The sequence below is a fragment of the Oryx dammah genome, unplaced genomic scaffold (genome assembly GCF_014754425.2).
Source record: "Oryx dammah isolate SB20612 unplaced genomic scaffold, SCBI_Odam_1.1 HiC_scaffold_17, whole genome shotgun sequence".
NCBI lineage: Eukaryota > Metazoa > Chordata > Mammalia > Artiodactyla > Bovidae > Oryx > Oryx dammah.
The window spans coordinates 52,600,178-52,620,881 of NW_024070201.1; the positions used below are offsets into that span (position 1 = coordinate 52,600,178).

The 20,704-nt window shown below is 47.5% G+C and overlaps 1 pseudogene; it reads left to right on the plus strand.

The window, feature by feature from the left end:
- Window positions 1-16,401: 16,401 nt before the first annotated feature.
- Window positions 16,402-20,203, plus strand: LOC120875953 (annotated as a pseudogene).
- Window positions 20,204-20,704: the final 501 nt, after the last annotated feature.

Below are 20,704 nucleotides of genomic sequence, written 5' to 3' on the forward strand. Positions count from 1 at the left end.
TGTCTGTTGAACACATCTCCAGAGCCTTCCCTGACTTGCATCTCCACCCCATGCCCTGGGTCATAGCTAGCTTCTGGCAGAGACCAGACTCTGGCATCAGTGCTTTGCTCTCCTGCTATGACTCTTCTACAAGGAACCCTCTCCTCGATCTGCCCACCTGAGAAGTGGGAGAGGTGCTTGGAGAGAATGATGTCTGTGTCTCCATCCTCTGTGGTCCTGTCAGTCAATGGGCTGGACAAGAGCAGCTCCAGTTAGCAGGTTTCTCTGCCTCTGCCTTGAGTGACAGCACAGAAGCAGCCCCAGCTGCTACAAGCTCCCCCATCCTGCATTCTGCCTGTCCCAGCTCCTCCCTCCCTGAGATGAAGAGGAGGGCGAGGCCACAACCCCCTGACTTATCCTGGCACCTTCAAGTTTCTGAGTCCTCTGAGCCCCAGAGTGGCAGCCAGAGGGGCCGGAAAGTGGGGAAGGAGACTGTAGCTCTATCACTGGCTGAAAGACCATGGCAGACCTCTTCACCTTCCCTCTGGGTCTCAGTTTCCCCCAGGGACTAAGATGACTTCTGACCTCAGCTGTGATGTCACACTGGCTGAGAGCTCCATGAGTCAGCCGCTGTTCCTCCTTTGTAACTTCAGCCCTGACTTTGACACAGAAGGGAGCTCCATAAATGTCAATTCATCAGTGAAAGAATTCTGTTTCAGCCTTCTCTTCCTCCACCCTTCTCCCCAGCTGGGAGTCTCCCATTGTGTCCCAGCCTGGCCCTGCAGCCCTGCTGCTCTGTGTCCCCTTCCCAGATGGTGGGTCAGATGGGCCATAGAATGGCATGTTACTCCTTCCTCCCTGACCAGTCAGCTCCAACTTACCACCTCTGCCCTGTTCTGTGGGAGACAAGGGGGAGACTGTGTACAGACACAGGGCAGACCAGGGAGAGAAGGAACATGAGGAGTGAATGGTCAGTGTCTGCAAGCAGGGCAGATGGGGACAAGCCTCTGATAAGGAAAATTCTGGGTCACTGGCTCTGGGATATGTGTCATGAATGATCAGACAGGATGATAGGGTAGGACCAGTACTATGAACACCCACATCTGGAGTGGGAAAGCAAGTTCTTTTCCCTCTAGAAGCTAATCACAGCAATAAGTACAAATGGGGTGTTGGGGGTGGGGGGAGTGCGGAGAAATTCTGTGGATGTAAATTTAGGTTCAGTAACCCTGGGTAAGACCCATCCCCTTTCAACCTCAGGTTTGTTATCAGGGAAATAAGAATTACAGTACCTAACTTGAGTTTGTGCGTGGAATAGGTAATATTATGAGATGGTTAACCCTTCCCCATCCTGTGAGGAGTGCTGGGGAGTAGCAATAATTAGCAGGCAGGCCATAAATGTACTCAGCATCTCTTGATGGCCTGTTCTGACCCTAGAAGGTGGGAGCAATAGGGTCCCAAGAGAGGGGGGAATCAAGTGCAGTGGGTTTGAGAGGGGAAGTGATGGTTTCCATCAAGGGAAGAGGGAGGAAGTGGCAGGTAAGCAGGACCATTGAGGAAGGACTAGATTTTCCAGGAGAGAAGTACCTGCCCACCGCAGTTTTCTATTGCTAGTATTGAACCACTTCAGACTTTAGTGGCTGAAGGCAGTAAGGATTTATTAAGTTCGCATCTCTGTGGATGGCTGGGTGATTCTCACTCTTTCAGCTCTCCCACCTGCTGTGTCTTGGGACCTGTTGATATCTTTCCCAGGATGCTCTGTCTCCTCAATTTGATCATCCAAAGGTCACCTCCTTGGTCAAGCCCTGCACACCCACCACCCTCAAGCTAAAACCCCGCTCTCCCAATCCACTGCCTGAATCAAAGTTAGTTATCCCTCCTGTAGAGAAGTTTGGTGTGAAAGCTCCATGACTGTGGAGTGGTCAAGTTTGTCACCAGAGAGCTGGAAGCACCTAGGGGTTCCTGCTCAGTTCACTCAGGAGGAGGCAGCTGACCTGCTCCAGTGGGGACGGTTTCAAAGCCTAGAGTGGGGAATCACTCCCAAGCTCTCTCGAGCGGCTGCTGGCAGAAGGCTTCAGAGCCCTGCATGTGGGCCTCTCCATCATGCTGTCAAGGTGATGTTCACCAGGATTCTCCAGAGTAAGCCGGTCACCAAGGAGAGAGAGAGGGAGCCCAAGACAGATAGAGAGAAGCACTACTGCCTTCTAGTACCTAGCCCTGAGTCACTCACCATCAAATCTGCCTTATTTTATCTGTTTGACGTGAGGCCCTAAGCCCAGTCCACTCTCCATAGGAGGCTGTGACACCTGGAGGTGAAGTCATTGCGGGCATCTTGCAGGCGCTACCACAGTGACAGCTATCGAGCCCTCAGAGAATGGACTGGGCAACCTTAACACTGTGGTGTTGCAGGAGGCTGTCTGCCTGGAGGACACAGGCTGAGATGCATGCACAGCAGGGCCCCAGGTGGGGCAAAGGTGTGAGCACAGGTCAGAGGTGGAAATCATGGCTGTGAGCCCAGGTCTGGCTGGGATGCAGTACAAGGTGACCAACAGACTAGGCGCATCTGGATACAGAATGGGGACAGACTGGCTGGGCCACAGGGAAGGAGATAGCCCTCTTTCACTGCAACCTTGGAGGCCACACATTGAAGACCTCAGTCAAACAAGTTAAGAACAGAAAGCCTGATCTGAGAGGGCTGCCTACAGAGGTATCCTATTAGGAACATCCACACCGGACTTTGTGTGGACAGAAGTGTCCTTTCATGTGTTCAGCACTGACACTGAGGTGTTTGTTAAACAGTTGGGCTCCCCATGGATACAGAGATCCAGGAGCTGCAGAGCAAGGGTACACAGCACCTGCTCTCCGACACCCCATTATCACCCTAACCTGCCTGAGTGTCCTTGCCTTTGTGGGAAGATCTCCCACCAACACACAGGCTAACTCAGACAAGCCCGAGGAGCGCAGGAGATGTCAGCTGTGGTAAAGAGGCTCAGAGGTCTGCAGGAGTGTCCTCCTGAAATCAGGCTGCCCTTTGTTCTCAGACATCATTACTCACAGGGAACAAATGGCCTGTTGGGGCCCTGCCTGGTGACACTGCTGGATGGTGACAACAAGTGGGACAAAGGTCAGCCAGCACAGATCTATTAGCAACCACCTGGCCTGACCCAGCCTCACCCTCTCAGGGGGGGACTGGGCTTTGCTAGAGATTAGGAGGAGGCAGAGGTGGGAACATGGGAGCTGCTAAGGGAGCAAAGGCAGAGAGGAGGGAGTGGGCAGAGCACACGGAGAGACTTCCTGGTGAGGGTCAGGGTCAAGTGAGGTTTAGGGAACAGGAGGCTGAGGTTTAGGACTTTGTGCAGCAAAGTTCTATTGAGATAGAGAGGGAGCAGGGCAGACAGGGTCCCTGAGGGTGCCTGGCCTGCTGTCTGGGGTCTGCCTCCTGTCCAGGGGTCAGGAATTCATCCCCAGGTTGGGAGGAGCCCTGGAAGGTGCTTGAGCTGGAGCGGGTCATGGGCCAGTGGGTGCCTCAGGCTGGACTGAGCCTCTGTCTTGGTGACTCCACAGCAGGGCAGAGTCAGCTCCCTGAGCAAACTGCTCGGTGATTACCTACTTTGTGCTGGCCTCTGGGTGGATGCTGTACATACAGTATCTCAATGTAACTGACAGTGCTTTCCTCATGCAGGTGAGGTTCATATCAGAGGTTAAAGACCTTTCTAGAATCCTGGTCTCAATATGAAACCTGCTTGCACAGCTGTCCTGGCCTCACCTTGCCTGCCATGGCCTCAAACTTGGCCAAATTTCACCCTAAGGATACCAGTGGTGCCAGTTGCAGCTGTGGGCTCCCAATATCACTGGCGCTGTGTGCCCCCACACAGCCCACAGCCCCTCCATCTTCAGCTAGAACCAAAGAGGGCCCAATCAGTGCCTGTGCTTCCTCGTCCCTTCTGTTGATAAACGCCTGAAAGCGGTTTTAAAGACCTGAGAGGGTTTGTGTCTATCATGAGCTAGGTTTGGGCTTTTCTTAGATTCCATGTCTTCCCCTCACTCTCTGCCAGAGAGCTGACCTGAGTGTCTGCTTTTTAACGAGTTGAACAGGTATCATGTCTGTCAAGTTATGCGACTGAAAACAAATAGAAATGAGAGGAAGATTCCTTTTCCCAGCAGATTTAAACCTATGGCTGATTTATGTTGATGTTTGGTAGAAATCAATACAAAATTGTAAAGCAACTATTCAATTAAAAAATAAATTAAAGAAATAAAAAAGACCTTGAATAGAAGAGAAACATCACTGAACTCTGGTCTTATCTGTAAATGTCAGGGTTGAGGATCAAAAGGGGCCTCCTCCCTCAAAAAAGGTTAACTATGTCTGAAGTTGTTGGAGTTGCCCTAGATTAGTGTTTCTCAATATGTTGTGGTAAAGGACCAGGTTTTTGTATTTTTCCTTCTTTTCTAATCTATCATGGACTTATCTATTTGTAAATGTGATATAAATTATTTTAAAAATGAAGCAAGAAAAAAATAGTACAAATCGAATAATTAATTATTAGTTTCAATACACATAGAACTACTCTGCCACATTGCTCTAAGGTTTCTGAGCAGTTACTCCCCACCTCTGTACTTACCTTGTCAGGAAGCAGCAACAGGCAGCTCGTGGACAAGGCAGGTCCTCAGACCACACAGGAGCCGCACTGCCCCAGGACATTCGGTGCTGCCTGGTTGTTGGCCTGTAAAGGAGGGGGCGGGACTTCCCATTGGCACTAGTGGTAAAGAACACGCCCGCCAATGCAGGAGATGTAAGAGAGGTGGGTTTGATCTCTGGGTTAGGAAGATCCCCCGGAGGAGGGCATGGCAACCCATTCTGGTACTCTTACCTGGAGAATCCCAGGACAGAGGAGCCTGGCAGGCTATATAGTCCATAGGTTGGACTATAGGTTGCAAAGAGTTGGACACGACTGAAGCTACTTAGCACACATGCATGCAAGGTTGTGAGGTGAGGGGCACAGAGCCCCTGGAGGACTGCTGAGCACTGAACACTGGTCACTAGGGGCCGTCATCTTAGCCCCTAATACCTGGTAGGATGAGGGGCTCTGGGAAGGGAAGGACTTGCCTGAAGTCACACGGCTGGAAAGTGGCCAATGGAGGACTGGTCTCAGCTCTCATCCAGGGCTCTTCCAATCTGCCTTGAGTGTGGACCCTGGAAAATGCCTCCCAGATGCACCTTCAAGGAAGGAGGGGTGGTCCGAGCTGCAGAGCTTCTTGCACAGGGGCAATTGATTCTAAGACAGATCCAGGTGGATGTCAGACTTGGCCACTTTAGCCCAATTCAGGACCACTCTGATGGGCCATTTTGGTTCACCATTGCCCGCTGCCCAATTCCACTGTCTTCCTTCCTCATAAAGTTTTCACACAGAGGAAATGCAACAAATAAAGTCATGTTCACCATTCATTGTAAGGAAATGGAAATCAAGACCCCATCTGGATATCTCTCTACACACCAGGAAATAAGGTGTCTGAATTTACCAACAAGGAGAGAGGACCTGCATCCATGGGACACAGGTATATTCCAGGTGAGATGTAAACTGGTGCTGCTGTTTATGGAAAACCCTGAAACTACTCCTCCCCAGCTCGTGCAGTCACATACCCTTTGACCCAGCAGTCCCTCTGGCTGAGTCTATGGGAGGGAGAAAGGGCACAGAGACAGAGACCAGTGAGACGACCGATGTCAGAGTCGATGAAAGAGGCTGGCTGTAGGGGTGAAAACAAGCTTTCACATGCAAGTCATATTAAAATCTGCAAAATAACCTGTGATAAAATAATATTCAAATGGCCATTAAACTTTTTTTTTTGCCATGCCGGTCTTTGCTGCAGGAGGGCTTCTCTTTTGCGGATCACAGGCTGTAGACTGTGAGGGCTCAGTAGATGTGGCATGCAGGCTTAGTTGCCCTGCACATTTGGAATCTTAGTTCCTTGACCAGGGATCAAAATCATGTCCAGTGCATGGCAAGGTGGGTTCTTAACAGTGGACCACCAAGGAGGTCTGCACAGTAAACATTTGTAAATGTGCTTCACCACCTTTACGCATTAGGAAACCACTGTAAATACAATGAAGTATCTGAGGAGCCCAGGCACTCAATAGTGGAAGTCCTAACCTGTGAACCCCAAGAAATTCCTTGTGTAACCACTTTGGAAAGCTCTGACAAAATGTGGTCCACTGGAGAAGGGAATGGCAAACCACTTCAGTATTCTTGCCCTGAGAACCTCATGAATAGTATGAAAAGGCAAAAAGATAGGGCACTAAAAGATAAACTCCCCAGGTTGGTAGGTGTCCAATATGCTACTGGAGATCAGTGGAGAAATAGCTCCAGAAAGAATGAAGACATGGAGCCAAAATAAAAACATCACCCAGTTGTGGATGTGACTGGTGATAGAAGCAAGGTCTGATGCTGTAAACAGCAATATTGCATAGGAACATGAATGTTAGGTCCATGAATCAAGGAAAATTGGAAGTGGTCAAACAGGAGATGGCAAGAGTGAACGTCGACATTTTAGGAATCAGTGAACTAAAATGGACTGGAATGGGTGAATTTAACTCAGATGACCATTATATCTACTACTGTGGCAAGAATCCCTTAGAAGAAATGGAGTAGACATCACAGTCAACAAAAGAGTCCCAAATGCAGTACTTGGATGCAATCTCAAAAATGACAGAATGATCTCTGTTCATTTCCAAGGCAAACCATTCAATATCATGGTAATCCAAGTCTATGCCCCAACCAGTAATGCTGAAGAAGCTGAAATAGACGGTTCTACGAAGACCTACAAGACCTTTTAGAACTAACATCCAAAAAATATGTCCTTTTCATTATAGGGGACTGGAATGCAAAAGTAGGAAGTCAAGAAACACCTGGAGTAACAGACAAATTTGGCCTTGCAGTACAGAATGAAGCAGGGCAGAGGCTAATAGAGTTTTGACAAGAGAATGCACTGGTCATAGCAAACATCCTCTTCCAACAACACAAGAGAAGACTCTACACATGGACACCACCAGATGGTCAACATCGAAATCAGATTGATTATATTCCTTGCAGCCAAAGATGGAGAAGCTCTATACAGTCAGCAAAAACAAGAGCAGGAGCTGACTGTGGCTCAGATCATGAACTCCTTATTGCCAAATTCAGACTTAAATTGAAGAAAGTGGGGAAAACGACTTGACCATTCAGGTATGACCTCAATCAAATCCCTTACAGTGGAAGTGAGAAATAGATTTAAGGGACTAGATAGATGAGTGCCTGATGAACTATGGACGGAGGTTCGTGACATTGTACAGGAGACAGGGATCAAGACCATCCTCATGGAAAAGAAATGCAAACAAGCAAAATGGCTGTCTGAGGAGGCCTTATAAATAGCTGTGAAAAGAAGAGAAGCGAAAAGCAAAGGAGAAAAGGAAAGATATACACATCTGAATACAGAGTTTCAAAGAATAGCAAGAAGAGATCAGAAAGCCTTCCTCAGTGATCAGTGCAAAGAAACAGAGGAAAACAATAGAATAGGAAAGACTAGAGATCTCTTCAAGAAAATTAGAGATACCAATGGAACATTTCATGCAAAGATGGGTTCAATAAAGGACAAAAATGGTATGGACCTAACAGAAAAAGAAGATATTAAGAAGAGGTGGCAAGAATACACAGAAGAACTGTACAAAAAATATCTTCACGACCCAGATAATCATGATGGTATTATCACTCACCGAGAGCCACACATCCTGGAATATGAAGTAAAGTGGGCCTTAAGAAGTATCACTATGAACAAAGCTAGTGGAGGTGATGGAATTCCAGTTGAGCTATTTCAAATCCTGAAAAATGATGCTGTGAAAGTGCTGCACTCAATATGTCAGCAAATTTGGAAAACTCAGCAGTGGCCACAGGACTGGAAAAGGTCAGTTTTCATTTCAATTCCAAAGAAAGGCAATGCCAAAGAATGCTCAAACTACTGCACAATTGCACTCATCTCACATGCTAGTAAAGTAATGCTGAAAATTATCCAAGCCAGACTTCAGCAATACATGAACCATGAACTTCCAGATGTTCAAGCTGGTTTCCGAAAAGTCAGAGGAACCAGAGATCAAATTGCCAACATCTGCTGGATCATGGAAAAAGCAAGAGAGTTCCAGAAAAACATCTATTTCTGCTTTATTGACTATGCCAAAGCCTTTGACTGTGTGGATCACAATAAAGTGTGGAAAATTCTGAAAGAGATGGGAATACCAGACCACCTGACCTTCCTCTTGAGAAACCTATATGCAGGTCAGGAAGCAACAGCTAGAACTGGACATGGAACAACAGACTAGTTCCAAATAGGAAAAGGAGTACATCAAGGCTGTATATTGTCACCCTGCTTATTTAATTTATAGGCAGAGTACATCATGAGAAACGCTGGGCTGAAGGAAGCACAAGCTGAAATCGAGATTGCTGGGAGAAATATCAGTAACCTCAGATATGCAGATGACACCACCCTTATAGCAGAAAGTGAAGAAGAACTAAAGAGCTTCTTGATAAATGTGAAAGAGGAGAGTGAAACAGTTGGCTTAAAGCTGAACATTCAGAAAACGAAGATCATGGCATCTGGTCCCATCACTTCATAGCAAATAGGTAGGGAAACAATGGAAACAGTGACAGACTTTATTTTTGGGGGCTCCAAAATCACTGCAGATGGTGATTGCAGCCATGAAATTAAAAGACGCTTACTCCTTGGAAGGAAAGTTATGACCAAGCTGGACAACATATTAAAAAGCAGAGACATTACTTTGCCAACAAAGGTCTGTTTAGTCAAGGGTATGGTTTTTCCATTAGTCACGTATGGATGTGAGAGTTGCACTCTAAGGAAAGCTGAGTGCCGAAGAATTGATGCTTTTGAACTGTGGTGTTGGAGAAGACTCTTGAGAGTCCCTTGGACTGCAAGGAGATCCAACCAGTCCATCCTAAAGGAGATCAGTCCTGAGTGTTCATTGGAAGGACTGATGTTGAAGCTGAAACTCCAATACTTTGGTCACCTGATGCGAAGGGCTGACTCATTTGACAAGACCCCGATGCTGGGAAAGATTGAGGGCAGGAGGAGAAGGGGACGACAGAGCATGATACAGTTGGATGGCATCACCGACTCAATGGACATGCTGCTGCTGCTAAGTCGCTTCAGTTGTGTTAGACTCTGCGACCCCATAGATGGCAGCCCACCAGGCTCCGCCATCCTGGGATTCTCCAGGCAAGAACCCTGGAGGGGGTTGCCATTGCCTTCTCCACAATGGACATGAGTTTGTATAATCTCTGGGAGTTGGTGATGAACAGGGATGCCTGGCTTGCTACAGTCTATGGCTACAGTCCATGGGGGTGCAAAGAGTTGGACACGACTGAGCAAGTGAAGTGAGCAGGGATTAATAGCCAGCCGCCTATTGTTCTGGCTAAGCCATGAGAAAATCACCATGGGAAAAGAATAAAAGCAAAATGTAGCAATAAAGAATAACCCAAATAAAAGTAAATCAGGTTAATTAGTTGGGGTCTGCATACCCCACTAAGCTAAGGAAAAACGTAATGTGGACCTTGGAATACCGAGTCAGTACAAGTTCAGAATGCTGCTTGTGCACACACTAAGATGTTTTCCCAAGGCATATGTGGATCGATGACCTCCAGCTAGGTGAAGGCCCTTGTACATGAAAATAACAAAGATAGTTTAAAGTAATCAGTAAAATGGGAGGCGTGACCAGGGGCACAGGAGGCTGACTTCATCAGCACAACAGATACCTTCTGCTAGTCAAGACACTAAATAAAAGTAATGTGGCTCTGAGGAACAGAGCTTTTGATCCAAGAGGTCTTGAGTCCCCTGCTTCCATCTTTAAAACTTTAATTCTGTCTCTAGTTTCTTTTCCCAAAACTGTGCATCGACCGCTTTTGATCCCTATCTGCTGCACTGGCTGCAGCAGATGAGGGGAAGTCAAATTCAGTCTTAAACAGGCTGTGCTGGAAGTTCTGAGCAGACTATCAGGGAGGATGTCAAGTACCCAGCTACACAGTCAAGTCTGGAGCCCAGGGGGATGTTAAGCTGGAAATGCAGTTTGGACGTGTTGGTCCTATAGACAGACTCCAAGGCCATGAGCATGGATGAGGTTTCTGCTGGAGAGTGCAGAGAAGAGAGAGGATCCAGGGACTGAGGGGGCAGGAGCCACCCCAAACACTTAGCCTGGTGAAGGATAAGAGCTACTATGGAGACCCAGGGGCTGCCAAAGGGGCAAGAAGGAAACCAGGAGATTGTGGTGTCCACAGACCAACTGTGTCTGAGGCTGCTGAGAGGTTAAGATGAGAGATGAGAGTTGACCTCTGGATTCAGCAGCGTGGAGGCCATTGGTGACCTTGTCAAAGGCAGTTCCGTGAAACAGTGATGTTTGAAGTCTAGAAGAGGGAGGACAGAATGAAAGGGAAGGATGTGGAATGATGGCTGTTGCAGGAGTTGTGCTCTGCAGATGAGGTGCAGAATAGTGCAAGAGGTGGAAGAAATGGTGGGGCTGAGAGGTATTTCGGTAGAAACTGGTACTGTACACTTGTGAAAAGGAACCATGGACCTGGCAGGTGAAAGGAAACAGTTATTGCAGCCAAGTAGTTGGGTGGGTGAGAAAAGGACGGGATTACCCTATAGTTGGTGCTTCACTTGCCAAGTAAGGGGTGAGATTTGAGCAAAGGTGATCTAGCAGATAAAGTATTGCCTGAGGAGTGAACTGTAATTATCTTCCTCCCTATTCAACTTGGTCCAGGGCAGGTAGTTGCAAAGGTTTCTCCTAAGAAATCAGTCCTTGCTGGATCAGGCACAGTGAGCCCATAGGGCTGGTCTGAACACCTACTCACACCCCTCACAAATGCTTAGACAACCTCTGGCTGAAACAAAAATCAGAAGGTGTCTCAGAGCTCAGAGAAACCTCCAGAGTCAGAAGAGGAACCAGGATGGTGGAATTTGCACACTTGTTGGCGTCATGGGAGCACAGGTTTCAGACTTTGGGGGCCCTGCTGTGGATTCTCTCTTGATCTTGGGTAAGGTGAGCTGGGATGGGAATGGCCAACCATGGGCACCAGCCACTTTGGATGTACATGGTGCATTTTTAGGAGAAAGACACAGATATAAAGGGGCTGCTGATCTCATTGCCTGGGGATCACTTGGGATGGGGGACATCTTTCTCACCTGGCCTTGGGGGAGATTTGCAAGCAGGGGTGTGTCAGACTAGCTGTGCCCACTTCCACCCCAGCCCAGGACTTGTGAGTGTCAGAAACAGCACAGGGAGGTGAGTATTTCTGGGCCTGGAGCTACAGCGAGGGCAGCTGAGAAATGGGATGTGAGCCTATTGGTGCCAGGAGCAAGAAAATTATACCTTCTCCCTTATCCTGAGGGCAAAGGGGAGCCCCAGGAGGGCTTAGGTACCAGAGTGACATGGTCCAATCTGGGTGCAACAGGCTGCAATCCAGGAATCTACAGTGTTGGGGTGTCTGGGGAGATAGATGACAGGGAGCAGTAGTTGCCAAATCAAATTTGGCTCTGCTTATGTGAGCACAGTAAAGCCCATATAGTGACACTGGGTTATGGTCAAAGAAAGTGTGGTGTTTATTGCAGGGGCCAAACAAGGAGTCCATGTAGCTAAGACTCAAACTATAAATGAGTCCCCCGTGATTTTCAGGGTATGGTGTTAGAGACTGGGTGAGGTAGAGTTGCTGGGTGCATGATCAGCACCAATCGTCTTGGTGTGATAACTGGGAGCCAACATCACCAACCTCTGGTTCCGTGTGGTCTGAGATCTACAGGCTGGTAAGCAAATTCTTCTACCTGGTGGAGGCTCAGTATATGCAAACAGCTCAAAGATGAGGCTCAGAATATTATCTATAGCCCTTGGGGATGAACTAAAAGTCCTTAACACTGTTGAATGGCTAAACGATTATTATTTTGTCTTGCTTGACTCTTATCCTTTGTCATTGTTGGGCTTCCCTGGTAGCTTAGACGGTAAAGAGTCTGCCTGCAATGCAGGAGCCCTGGGTTGGATCCCTGGCTTGGGAAGATCCTCTGGAGAAGGAAACCACAACCCACTCCAATACTCTTGCCTGGAAAATTCCATGAACAAAGGAGCATTGTAGGCTACAGTCCATGGGGTCGCAAAGAGTCAGACATGAATGAGCAATTTTACTTCACTTTGTCTCTGTATTTATTGTTTCCCTGAATAATTTATTCTTTGACAAAGGTTAGGAGGTGAAGTAAAGTGAGGTTGTTCAGTCTCCCGCATTGCAGGCAGACGCTTTACCATCTGAGCCACCAGGGAAGCCCAATTAGGAGGCGAAAGTGTTTCTAGAAATAAGAGGCAGGCTGAGGACATGAAGGATTTTTCCCAGGAAGGTCGCAGAGATCCTGCTCAATTACAAGGTCATGATCTACAAACGGGATTACCACATAAACCCGTCACCATATAAACCACATAATCCAACCCCCTGATTTTTTTGTATCTGTATACCTCATGAGCCAAAAATGGTTTTTACATTTTAAAAACTTGTATTTTAAATGATTTATTGCCTATGTAATATTCTCCAACTTGCCCAAGGAGTCACAAGTCTGATTATTTACAATTTGGCTTTTTAAGGAAAGAAGACTCTCCTAAGTCTAGGGAGGCTGGTAGTGGGTAGAGAGAAGGGAATCCTTTCTAAGGACACTTAGGAGATGGTCCACAGGCAGAATGTTCAGGCTGGCATGAAAGTAAGGGCTCTCAGTGGGCCGGTAAATGCTGCACATGTAGTGAGAGCTGGTCCCCGCTGGACACAGAGCAGGCATTTGGGGGAGATGGCAAAGAAGTGGCCAGAAAGGTCAATAGGGACCTGTCACCAAGGCCTCAGGGCCCAGAAACAAGTACTTTCTAGTGAGTTACTTGTTTATTCTATTTTCTTTTTTCCCCTCCTCTGTAGCTCAAATACTCACACAGTATTTAAAGTTCCTTTCAAATACTTGATCTTGTTCTCAGCTGCATCTCCAACTCCTAGAAGTGTTGGTGTTCATTAACCTTTTTTGTGATTGAATGAATGTTGGGAGACATACTAGTAGAATTGAATGCCAGGTTCCATCCTACGGGCTTACTCTGTGAGCTTAGCCAAATTGCACACCCTTTCTGGGTAAAGTGGGGTTTTACATTTTTTCTTTGGTATTATGAGGAAAATGAAGGGGTTTTATTTTCTCATGGACTGAAAGTGCTTCCAGCTTAGGATCTGGCCAGCTGACAGGAGTTAATGGGTGACCTGAGAGTGAGGAAGACTTTGAGGTTAGGGGTGTTCTTTCTGATCAAGTGGAAATGCCCCAATTTTCCTAAGCTTTTTTTTTTTCCCCCTCACTTAAAAATGAATACATGCTATTGTAATAGTTCCAAATAAATTCTGTTCTAGAAGTGGAAAATTTCCCCAAATCTTATCCTCCAGGAAGCCACTATTAACAACTAGGTTTTATTCTCTAGACATGCAGTGTAGCTCTATTTTTAGTTTTATGAGGTATATCCATACTGTTCTACATAGTGCCTTTGTCAAGAAAAGAATAATTTGAAAAGATATGTGCACCACAATGCTTATTGCTGCACTGTTTACAATGGCAGGAGATGAAGGCAACCTAAATGTCCATGAAAAGAGGAATGGATAAAGAAGATGCAGTACATATATACACTGGAATACTAATCAACCATAAAAAATGAAAAACAATGTCATTTGCAGCAACCTGGATGGACCAGTGATTGTTACACTTGAGTGAAGTAAGTCAGACACATAAAGACAAAAATTATATAATATTGCTTATATGCAGAATAGAAAAAAAAGGATACAAATTAACTTATTTAAAATAGAACTTAAGAGTCACAGATGTAGAAAACAAACTTATGGTTCAGTTCAGTTCAGTTCAGTTCAGTTCAGTCGCTCAGTCATGTCGGACTCTAGGCAACCCCGTGGATTGCACCACGCCAGGCCTCCCTGTCCATCACCAACTCCCGGAGCCCACTCAAACTCATGTCCATCAAGTTGGTGATGCCATCCAGCCATCTCATCCTCTGTCGTCCCCTTCTGCTCCTGCCCCCAATCCCTCTCAGCATCAGAGTCTTTTCCAATGAGTCAACTCTTCGCATGAGGTGGCCAAAGTCCTGGAGTTTCAGCTTCAGCATCATTACGTCCAAAGAAATCCCAGGGCTGATCTCCTTCAGAATGGACTGGTTGGATCTCCTTGCAGTCCAAGGGACTCTCAAGAGTCTTCTCCAACACCACAGTTCAAAAGCATCAATTCTTCGGTGCTCAGCTTTCTTCACAGTCCAACTCTCACATCCACACATGACCACTATATATGAAACAGATAATTAATAAGAACCTGCTACAAAGCATAAGGAAGTACTCAAAACTCTGTAATGGTCTATATGAGAAAAGAATTAAAAAAAAGAGTGTGTGTATGTGTATATATAACTGATTTACTTTGTTGAACACCCAAAACTAACACAATACTGAAATGAATTACACTGTAATGAAAATTTTAAAAAATAATGAAATTAAAAAAATTATTTTGATGATAAGTATTATGTTAAATATATTTTGAGTGATCAGGCACTCAGTCGTCTCTGACTCTTTGCAGCCCCATGGACTGTTGCATGCCAGGTTCCTCTGTCCATGGGATTTTCCTGGCAAGAATACTGGAATGGGTTGCCATTTCCTCCTTCAGGGGGTCTTCCCCAGCCAGGGATCGAACCTGCATTTCCTGCACTGGTAGGCAGATTCTTTACCACTGAGCCACCTGGGAAGCCCATAAAAAATGAAAAGACATAACAAAGTGCCCAAAACAACACTGAAGTCAGCACCATGAGGGTAGCAATATCTGTGCGTTGTGCGTGACTGTACCACACCTGGCAGCCAGCCTACTTTGGCTTCTGCATTTTACTACTGTTCAGACTGGGAGAATCCCAGGGACAGGGGAGCCTGGTGAGCTGCCATCTATGGGGTCGCACAGAGTTGGACATGACTGAAGCGACTTAGCAGCAGCAGACTGGGTCAAAACTCTCTTCCTCCTGAAGTCAGCCATGAATGACAGGCCCAGTTTACCCTACTTTTAACTGGAATACAAGTGAAGGCTGATCTTCTTTAAGAGTTTGAGTCCATGGTGTCAAGTGGAGGGAATGGAATGATATTTCTAAGAATGAGGCTCCTTTGGCATCAGATTAAAGACAGCCCCACAGATCACCTGACCCTGAGTTGAAGCCAGGATTAGCCTGTGAAAGGGACTCAGAATCCTAAATCTGGGAGAAATTCTTCACTGAGCCTGCTCCCAGCCCTGTTGCACTCCTGACGGACAGGCCAGGCATGAGTTCCCCTCTTCCTCTCTCCTTCCTTCAGCAGGACAGGGCCTGGCAGTGGAGGAAAGAGCTGAGCAAAAACTAAAGAGCTCAGGGAGTTGTATCAACACTGAGCCCCTTAGTGTCCCAGAATTTGGGGTGTATGTGGGTGGGTGAGTCTGGAGCAAGAAGGGGATCAAGTTAGCAGTGGGGAGCTTGAAGTCAGGCTGAGCTGCTTGAGCTGAGCCTCAAAGTTATAAGAAGTCATGTGGGGACTTGAGCTGAAGGGGGAGATCTATCTATGGAATATAGGATTTATGTATGAAAAGATGGGCTGGGGGTAGACAGGAAGTGGGTCAGATTGAAAAAATAGCTCTTTTCTCTGGGGTCTCATAGAATGGATACTAGAAAGAGTTCATCCTGCCACATTCCACCAGGCATTTATTGAGCACCTGGTGAATACAGACAGAGAGGGAAGTGGAGGGGAAGACTCAAGTGAGAAAGCAGTCTGGTGCAGTGGGAAAAAGTGAGTTTGGACTTAGGCCTCAGTTCAGTTCAGTTCAGTTCAGTTCAGTCCAGTCGCTCAGTTGTGTCCAACTCTTTGCGACTCCATGAATCACAGCGCGCCAGGCCTCCCTGTGCATCACCAACTCCCGGTGTTCACTCAAACTCACGTCCATCGAGTCAGTGATGCCTTCCAGCCATCTCATCCTCTGTCATCCCCTTCTCCTCCTGCCCCCAATCCCTCCCAGCATCAGGATCTTTTCCAATGAGTCAACTCTTCGCATGAGGTGGCCAAAGTACTGGAGATTCAGCTTTAGCATCATTCCTTCCAAAGTAATCCCAGGGCTGATCTCCTTCAGAATGGACTGGTTGGATCTTCTTGCAGTCTTACCTGGTTTCAAATTCAGGCTCTTAGTGTGACACTAACAGGTGTTGACTGCATTTCTGTCTTCTTGAAGTCTTGGGAAGCTGATCTCTTCCTCCTGGGGTGAGGGCTGGGCAGGACAGTGCTGCTATTGCTGTGTAAACGGGAAGAGCTCGTTCCTTCACATCACTGACCACTAATGCTCCTGTTTCCCTTCCAAGCCATTCTCTGCAGTGTGGTCTTCATAGCCCTCCTGTTCACAAGATTCTGAATCATCAGTATCCTGTAGACGATCTGGTGTACCTGGATTGAGCCAAGCTGTGGCAGGGGGGCAGGCACAGCGAAATGGTAAGGCGCTGAGTCATGTGGAAGTACGTGAAGGTCTATTTCCCCATCTAGGGTCCCACGTGCCCATGGGGAAGTGTTCTGTGTGCAGTGAGCAGAATGCTGGGCTTGGAGACAGGAGCCAGGCTTCCACCATTATGTGGCCTGGGAAAGAGTCAGCTTCTCTCTCATCCCACCTACAGGGATGTTGGGTCAATATAAGAACTGATGAATGAACAGGATTTGAAGGAGCTCTGTAGTACAGTGTAGCAGGTATATGTATCTCACAGGTGTAAAGCCTTCAGTAGCCTAAGTTTGGGGTGAGGAAATCCATACAAATGTAAGATTTTAAGAGACCAACTAGTCCACACTTTATCAGATGATGAGATTGACACCCCAAGAGGGAGGAAGGTGTGACCAAGGACATAGAAACAGGATTTTTGTTCTGTTTTTATACTGTTTTTAAAGTTTGTACATTAGCTCTGAGAATAGAAGCAGAACAGAGAGCCCTCAGGATCTATCCTGCCCAAACTCTGATAAGCTGGGTGTCCTTGGACAGAGCTTTGTCCATTCGGAATCTTAGTTTCCCCATGGGTCCACTAAGCAATCTGATAGCTCCTCTTCTGTGTGTCACCGACTTTCTAACTCTGGGTACCTCATGCCCATTAGGACACTTGATCCTGGACCCAAAGACTGCTCCTTAGTGATGCAGGCCCCTGAATTTGAGTGAACTGAACTTTGACTCCTTTCCTGAATCCCAGACAGACTAAACCCTTGGATGTAAACACCTGTGATGGTTAATTGTCTAGTGGGGATAGGAAGAGGAAGGCAGTGAAGACAGAGAGGAGCCAGGCAGGGACAGGTGGCCCTCTCTGGACTCAGGAGAGAAGAATGTATATGGTGTCACCTCTGAGGGTGGACATCATAGGTTCTAATACAGGTTCTGCAACATACCAGTTGAATGGTCTTGGGTTAGTTACACATGCTCTCTTAGCCTCAATTTCATGTGTTAAGTGGAAATGTTGCCACACACATTGTTGGGTTGTGCGGATTCCATGAGCCCTCAGGCCATTCTTGGGCCTTCTACAGACAGCATCTTGGTCTCTTTTCACACCTGGAGGTGCCATCAATTGCACACTTGGCAGAGAAACTGTGCTGAACGTCTCTGTGACTGTCTCATCTACGTCTGTTCTGCCCTTCCTTTAGCCAGGCATCTCTCTGAGAGGGTTTCAAAACTCAGGCACTACTGACACTGTGGTACATGAAGTTGATTTGCAGAAATTCCACGTGCACAGTGTTCAGGATTGTAGTGGTCTACACTCGTGAACACTGCCTGTGGCATCATCTGCGGAAGGCAGGCAGTACCACCGAGTGGCCAGCAGAGGGAGAGATGACATGCACTTTGAGTCCCCGGTCCTAGGCTCAGGCCTCCAGAGGGGGCTGTAGTAGGCAGATTTCTGGACTCCTTTACCTCCCAGGGGAACTTTCAAGTCATCCACATAGCTTTACAAAGCAGTCCCTGCAGGGATCTTAGGGTGGCAGGAAGTAGTGGGGCCAGAGATTCTCTGCTGTATACTGAAAAGAAATGAACAAACTAAAAATTGTCAGGTGTTTTGTTCTAAGACCTTACTGAGGACTGTAGTTGGGAGATAGCCTCTCAGAAATCTCTGAGGAGCTGTTCTAAAAGGTAACGGAAGGGTCAGGACTTCTGGAGTTTTGCTGGCGCCCCCCCCCCCCCCGAAATAAACACAAAGTTATGTAGAGAAACATCAAAAGATTTCTGCCAGTCACAAAAAGCAGATGTCTCCAGTTAATGATTTTCATGTTTTTCTGTGTATGGGGAGATACAAAATCTGGGCTCACTGCAATTATTCCTGTGATGTGCATCCTCACATTCTGTGACCAGTATCCTGTTTTCCTCTATCCTCTTTCAAGGCCCATTGTCAGTGGCAGCTACAGTGGCTGCTGGCTTGAAGGCAAGCAAGCAACATTCCTTGCCCTAACAACTCTGCTGGGCCTACTCCACATTACAAGCCTTTGCGCTGTGATTCTATGAGCTACTGCCTAGTGGTAGAGTTTCTAGGGAAATTAGGAGATTAATTCTGAGCACTGGAGTTTTCTAAACACACCCTATAGGCTTCCTAAAGAGCTAATGGTGGAGAATCAACCAATCTTTCCCCAAGAACAATCTGTTTCCACCTCATGATGAAGGTCAGTCCAGGAGCTGGGTTTCTCTGTGAAGATTTCATTATCCTGGAGCAGCAGTGTCTACCCAGACCAAGCCCTGAGCAAGGGTGCAGTGCTGTGGGCAGGCTGTGGCCTGGTGTCAGGAAGTGCTGCAGACTTGGCAGGATGCCTCCCTGGCCCCTCCCCACCCACACCTGTGAGCATCACCAGGACTTCATGCCCCTCCTCCTGGCACTCTCTTCCCTGCACCCTGGGGTCTCTTACACTGAGTCACAGGAACTCAGGGGTCAGCCCTGACCTGGGACAGAACTCCAGCTGCCATAGTACTTGGAGAGATGCTCACTCCCTCCTGTGATGGCTCCTTTATTCTGGGTGGGATCTGCCTGGGATAAGGTCTCCCTTCATGTAGGACAGGGGCTTGTGTCCCAGTCATCCTCCTAGGAGTCCTACCTCTACCTTGGGCAGAGGCCTTCCTTACCTGATGGGCTGTATCGGCTTCATCCATTCATGGGTCTGTTCTCTCCCTCTTCATCCAATGGTCTCCCAGAGCATCTCCTCTGCTCCAGGCCTGCACTGGGGACAAGGATCCTCAGACAGTCTCTAATCTCAGGACGTCACATGGGGGTGTGATAGCACTTGGGGACACATAGAGGAGGTCAGCACAGAAACTCAGCAGGGAGACTGGGTTGGGGGGTACGAGATGCAGCCCCAAGTCACCAAGCTGCTGCTCCTGCAGCTGGTCAAGACCTCCGAGCTGGACCCCTCCAGGAACTACCTTGCTGGCGTCCACCCCCATGGGATACTGGCCTTTGCAGCTTTTACCAACCTGTGTACCCATAGCACAGGCTTCTCATTTTTTCCCAGCATTTGCTCATATTTGACCATGTTAAATTAGACTTTCCTGGTTCCCTTCCTCAGGGATTACATCATGTCAGGGGCTGAATCTTCCCACACCTGGGAGCCCAGGAAGACCAGGGCTGGAGGCACGAAGGAGGGATCTTAGGGAGGGTTTCTAAGAATGTGTTTCCTCCAAGAGCATGTATAGCAGAGGAGACTAGACACAGGGAAGCACTTCCCACATCTGTGCTCAGCAGTGAGCTTGGTGAGGGTTTGGGAGGAGGGGAATGACTTAGTCCTGGTCCTCAGGGAACTCCCAGTTGCAGTGGTAGTGTGTGGGGACTCAACACACCCTTCCCGTGAAACAGTTCCTGGCCTCTCACCCCATACCTAACCACCTTCCTCTCTTCCCAGAGATGGTCTCACCAGACAAGGAGAGCGCTGCTTACATTCTGAGCAGGGAGGGAGGAGGCAACCTTCTGGACATCATTGTTGGCAGTGCCAAGGAGGCTCTGATAGCCAGGCCTGGAGTCTATAAGCTGGTGTGGTGGAACCACAAAGGCTTCATCAGGCTCGCTCTGATGCACGGTGTAAGGCGAGTGTGGGAAAAAGAGAGCGAGCCAGGCATTCAGGCAGAGAAAGGTTTCTTATAGGAAGAGAGAAAGAAAGTGACTGGCTCTAGAGAAAAACCAGTGCCCTCCCTTTACAGCCAACCCTTCTTATACCCTAAAGTTGGGAAATTGTGTCCCAGTGGGACGGGTCCTCAGTTTATCTTTAGCCTGCAGCTGGGGTCTTGTGGGGTCTAGTTGAAGGGGTCTCATGGTCAGGTGGTCATGTACTCTTGAGAAACTGGCACCAGCAGGGAAAAACAGGATGGAAAAGACAGGATACCCGCTGGGGCAATGTAGCCACTGTGACTTCATCCCTTCTTTGTCAGGTCACCACAATGGACCATATTTTAACTATACGCTGTGAGCCTCTTGTGATCTCTAACATTCCAGCCTTTTTGACATAGGATAAGGGCCGAAGGTCAGTCTTCTGTATCTGTTTCATGCTGGTTTCGGATGATGTCATGGGGTAAGATAAGAAAAGACTGGAACGTGGGTTAAAGACAGTCTGAGTGGGCTCGAAGCTTTTGATAATTGGAGCAAGTT